Source organism: Lithobates pipiens, unplaced genomic scaffold (assembly GCF_037356315.1).
Source record: "Lithobates pipiens isolate NorthernLeopardFrog02 unplaced genomic scaffold, aLitPip1_a1.2 Scaffold_18, whole genome shotgun sequence".
Taxonomy (NCBI): domain Eukaryota; kingdom Metazoa; phylum Chordata; class Amphibia; order Anura; family Ranidae; genus Lithobates; species Lithobates pipiens.
Window position 1 is genome coordinate 119,584,772 of NW_027507758.1, and position 6,316 is coordinate 119,591,087.

Consider the following 6,316-nt stretch of genomic DNA (forward strand, 5'->3'; position numbering starts at 1 on the left):
ATGTCAGTGTCATTTATACTGTGGCAGTGCATTTTTTTAACACTGATCACAGTATTGGTGTCACTGGTCACCAAAAAGTATCACTTAGTGTCCAATTTGTCCGCCGCAATGTCGCAGCCCCACTAAAACTCGCTGATCGCTGCCATTACTAATAAAAATAATAATAAAAATGCCATAAAAAAAATCCCATAAATTGTAGACATGATAACTTTTGTGCAAACCAATAAATATACGCTTATAGGGATTTTTTTACGAAAAATATGTAGCAGAATACATATTGGCCTAAATCGATGAAGAAATTCAATTTTTTCCCATTTTTTTTATTGAGAATGTTTTATAGCAGAAAGTAAAACATATTATTTTTTATTAAAAATTGTTTGTCTTTTTCTGTTTTTAGCGCAAAAATAAAAACCGTAGAGATGATCAAATACCACCAAAAGAAAGCTCTATTTTTTGGAAAAAGAAGACATCAATTTTATTTCGGTACAGTGCCGCACGACCGTGCAATTGCCAGTTAAAACAATGCAGTGCTGTATTGCAAAAAATGTACTGGTCAGGAAGTGGGTAAATCCTTCCGAAGCTGAAGTGGTTAAAAATACAGTGTTTATGAAATCATGGATACTATTTATCGGTATTTATGGTAGTCACTTGTGTCTTGACTACATTCTAAGAAGGTCACTGCTGAATACCCATGAAGGCTGGTTTAGGTCAAAGATGGAGTTTAGGTAAAAGATGTTTAATTTTAAGAGGAACAGACAAAACAGGAACTGTACTGTCACCGGTCAGTTATTCCCCATATAGGAAAAGAAAGCTGGCCATGACTGCCCTGGACCTTGGTTCTTCAACAAGCCAGCAATGGTGGCTCCCAGAGCTCTGTACCGACAGGTTGGCTTTTAAAGGATGTGTTTATGAACACTGAAACACGTTCAAAGCGGTTCTATGTTCCACTTTTTTCACTCAAGTTTCTATAAATCATTCTGAGGCAAAACTCACAAATCTGTACAGAAGACATCGAAAAGGTGCTCGTTTCTCACTTTACCATGCTGTTCGGTAGACATGTGCAATTCGTTTTGTTTTGAACTTGTTTTTTAACGAATTTCAACAAATTGGTTAATTTGTAAATGCCCAAATTAACGAAAACCTGTTTAGCAAACTTTTTAGAATGCATGAATTCGAAAAGAAACGTAAATTAGAAAAAATCGTAAATTTGAAAAAAGTCATAAATTTGGAAATTCTGAAAAATTCGTAAATTCAAAAAAATTTGGAAATTCAAAAAAATTCAGAAACTCAAAAAAAAATCATAAATTCAGGAATTCGAAAAAAAATAGTAAATTCGAAAAAAATAGTACATTCGAAAAAAATGGTAAAATTACGTAAATTCAGGAATTGGAAAAAACGTAAATTTGGAAATTCGAAAAAAAAAATACTTAAATTCAGGAATTTAAAAAAAATCGGAAAGGTATTGGAATTTCCTTTTAAATTTGGCTGTTAGTGAATGTAACGAATACAAATTTATCCAAAGTTCCGAATTATCCAAAATAAAGAATGCCTCATCTAAACGAATGGAACATAACTAATTAATAATAATAAATTACAATAATAAAAATGTTTTATTATTATTAATTTGTTCCGTTCCATTTGTTTAGATGTGGCATTCGTTATTTTGGATAATTCAGAACTTCGGATTAATTCATATTCAGGTCCCCCTCCTAGCCCCTCCTGGTCCCGCTGACCTGGACTGCTGCAATCTCCAGTTCTAAGCCCCGGTAGATCCCCATCAGGAGTCCGGGGCTTAGAAATGCTCTCTGCAGCCATGCGTCTTCTCCATAGCTGACAAAATGGGCTATTCGGCTGCTGATTGATCGGTGCCGCCCATGTGATGGCACTGACCAATTTGAATGCTCCAAAACTTCCCCATGATGAGGGACGTTTTTGATGTTCAGCTCAGAGGATTTCTAATCCCCGGACATCTGGCGCGGAATATACCGGTGCTTAGAACTGGAGATTAAGGTGGTCCAGGTCAGCGGGACCAGGTGGGGCGAGGAGGGGGACCTGAGTAAGTTCACCTTTACAGAGTTTTCTGTAAAGGTGAACTTACCCTTTAACCACTTGACATCCGCGCTATGGCTGAATGATGGCCACAGCACAGATGTGAATTCCCGGGAGGCCATCATATGACGGCCTCCCCTGTGCACACTCCCTGTGCACATCCTACAGAGCACGTGCAGAGTGCGCTGTGATCACGAGTAACTGAGACTCGGGTGATCACCGATCTGAGTAAGAAGCCAGTCCCGGTCCCTTACCATGTGATCAGCTGTCAGCCAATGACCGCTGATCACATGATCAAAACAAAAGCTCGGCAATCACTTTTTTTTTTACCCTCAAGCTGACAGCGGAGAAGAAAAAAAAGCTGATCACCGGCTCACCTTAACCACTTCAACCCCGGACCAATTGTCAGCCTAAGAACCAGAGGTCTTTTTACAATTTTACACTGCACTGCTTTAACTGGTAATTGCGCGGTCATGCAATGTTGTACCCAAACTAAATTTGCGTCCTTTTCTTCCCACAAATAGAGCTTTCTTTTGATGGTATTTGATTGCCTCTGCGATTTTTATTTTTTGCGATATAAATGGAAAAAGACCGAAAATTTTGAGAAAAAAATATATTTTCTACTTTTTGTTATAAGAAAAATTGAATAAACTCAATTTTAGTCATACATTTAGGGCAAAATGTATTCAGCCACATGTCTTTAGTAAAAAAAATGTCAATAAGCGTATATTTATTGGTTTGCACAAAAGTTATAGAGTCTACAAACTAGAGTACATTTTCTGGAATTTACACAGCTTTTAATTTATGACTGCCTATCTCATTTCTTGAGGTGCTAAAATGGCAGGGCAGTACAGACCCCCCCCCCCAAATGACCCTATTTTGGAAAGTAGATACCCCAAGGAAATTGCTGAGGGGCATGTTGAGCCCATTGAATATTTTTTTTTGTCCCAAGTGATTGAATAATGACACAAAAAAAAAGTTTACAAAAAGTTGTCACTAAATGATATATTGCTCACACATGCCATAGTTATATGGGAAATTGCACCCCAAAATATATTCTGCTGCTTCTCCTGAGTACGAGGATACCACATATTGGGAGTCTAGCCGCGTACGGCACCCCAAAAACCAATCACTGCCTTCAGGATTTCTAAGGGTGCAAAGTGATTTCACTCCTCACTCCCTATCACAGTTTCGAAGGCCATATAATGCCAAAATAGCACAAACCCCCCCCCCAAATGACCCAATTTTGGAAAGTAGACACCCCAAGCTATTTACTAAGAGGCATGTTGAGTCCATGAAATATTTTATATTTTGCCACAAGTTGCAGGAATATTAAAAAAAATTTTTTTGCACAAAGTTGTCACTAAATGATATATTGCTCACACATGCTATGGGCATATGTGAAATTATACCACATGTGGGGGACTTTTTGGGAGCCTAGCCATGTACGGGACCCCGAAAACCAAGCACTGCCTTCAGGATTTAAATATAAAACACTACCAAAAAAAACTGTTAGCGATCGCAGGGATCAGGCCTGACTCTGCGAACGCTGCAGTTATGTGTTTAGTGTTTTGTAAGTGACAGTGATCAACCGATACTGCACTTGGGTGGGCTGGGCGGAGGGGAAAAACGCAGGTGCTAGCAGGTATCTGGGCTGATCCTGCTAACAATGCGTTTTTTTGGAACCCTAAACTGCTGGGGACGCTAGTATAGATCTGATCAGATCAGATATTGATCTGTTCAGATTCTATACCACTACAGGAGGTTTATGCTTTGCGCGTGGGTGTTAGCGGTACGGGCACTAACCTAGCGCTGCCTGGGGCGACGCAGACCCTGACCCTAAAACCTAATTGATATCACCCGCCGGGTGATCAGGGGGCTAAAACTTTATTGGGTAATAAATGGTGGATGCCCTGATGCTATAAAAAGCAAACTAACCAGAGTCACCCGTAACACTTACACGGTGATCACTGGTGAAAGGGTTAACTAGGGGCAATCATGGGGTTCAAATTTTTATTAGGTAGTATATGGGGGTCCCTGGCGCTATATAAAAACCTGACGGGGAACCTAAATAACTAACTGGCTAACCAGCGTCACCAGTGACACTTATACTATGATCGCTGGTGAAAGGGTTAACTAGGGGCAATCAGGGGGTTAAAACCATTATTGGGTAGTATATCGGGGTAACTAGCGCTATAAAAACCTGTCACTACCGAGGTAAGGAGGCCGAGATGCTGAGAGGGCTCCCCTTGCGGCCGAGTGCAGTGCAACCCTGGAGATGGCACAGGGATGCAGTGCCCACAGTAGCACAGGTTGCCGGGTAGCAGCAGTAGATGGAAATGCTGAGCAGACCAGTCTCTGGAGGCAACTGTGCAAGAAGTCCAAGGCGGGGTCAGGGTCAAGCCGAAGGTCAAACACGGGAGGTCAATCCGGAGGTAAGAAGGATGGATACTGAACTGGAGACCAGGAACGGAGGTCAAGCCAAGCCGAGGTCGGGTGCCGGGAGCAGACAAGGAGTATCAGGGACAAGCCAGAAGTCGGAGCCAGGAGAGTAATCGGAAGCAGGTCAAACAAGCCGGGTCGGTAACAGGAGATCAGGTAGCAGAGATAACAGGCACGGGTACTCAGGAAGAGCTGACGATAAACCAGCAATGTGATGCTGTCAGGTGAACGTTTAAATAGGCACGGCGCTTGGATTACGTCGTGAGCGAGCCACCGCGTTCGTACGCCTACGACGTGTAACGTAATGCGTTCGTACTACCCGGCGCACGCGTACTCGATCGGAGGCTCCATCAGGCGTTCGTCTGGGAATCATATTGCGTCTTCGTGGGCGCTGACGCGCGTTAACACGATCGCGTCCCACAAGGTAACTCCTATTTCCCTGACAGTGCCCCCCCCCAAGGGGCAGCCTCCGGATGCCTAAACGAGCCCATTTTTCAGGATGAAGACATCGAAACCTGTGTATGAGTCTAGGTGCATGTACAAAACTTGCAGGTTCCCAAGAATTTTCCTCAGCCGAATACCCCTTCCATTTAATTAGAAATTGGATTGTCCTACCTCTCCGACGACAATCAAGGATAGATTCGACTTCAAATTCGGTTTCATCACCCACCTGAACCGGAGGCGGGGGCACTTCTTCTCTACCTGAAAAAGGACTGGAGATGACACGTTTGAGAAGGGAGACATGGAAAACGGGATGAATTCTAAGAGAATTAGGCAAAGCAAGTTCGAATGCTACAGGGTTAATTACACGTCTAATCTCAAAAGGGCCCAGGAACTTGGGTCCCAACTTCCGAGAAGGACATGACAGTTTTAAGTTCACAGCAGAGAGCCATACTTTGTCCCCTATCTTAAAGGCAGGGTTAATTCTCTTTTTCTTATCATAATGTCTTTTGTATTCCTCCTGAGCTTTCTTCATGGTATCCTGGAGCAACTGATAGTTCGTTTGGATGAGGTTTACTCTATCCTGAACGGCTGGGACCGTAGATTCAGGAATGGTATTGGGTAAGAACGAAGGGTGGAACCCGTAGTTTGCCCAAAAGGGTGATTGGTTGGTCGAGGCATGCACTGAATTGTTGTACGCGAATTCCGCGCAAGGGAGCAGGGAGGCCCAATCATCCTGGGAAAAAGAACAAAAGCATCGCAGATATTGTTCGAGCGTCTGGTTGGTTCTCTCTGTTTGTCCATTACTCTGTGGGTGGTAGGCTGAGGATAGACATATTCTAATCGATAACAACTTACAGAGCTCTTTCCAGAACCTGGAGGTAAATTGCACCCCTCTATCTGATACGATGCTGTCGGGTACACCATGTAGGCGGACAATTTCCTTAATGAAGATTTTTGCGGTATCCAAGGCGGAGGGGGTCCCTTTCATAGGCAGAAAGTGCGCCATCTTAGATAGGCGATCCACCACTACCAAGATGGTAGTGTGCTCTTCAGAAGGGGGCAACTCCACAATGAAGTCCAAAGAGATTTCCTTCCACGGTTTTTCTGGGACTGGTAGCGGCCTTAACAGGCCCCAGGGTCTAGCGTTAGACCCCTTGTTTCGTTGGCAGGTTGTACAGGAATCAACGTACTCTTTACAGTCGGATCTTAAGGTAGGCCACCATAAGGACCGCTGCACAAGATCAATCGTCTTCCGCACCCCAAAATGGCCGGCCAGTGGGTGGTCGTGGAAGGTCCTTAGTACGAGTAACCTGGCCTGCTGAGGCACAAAAATTTTGTTCTGGTGCCATAGAAGCCCGTCTTGACTTCTCAAGGAAGAAGC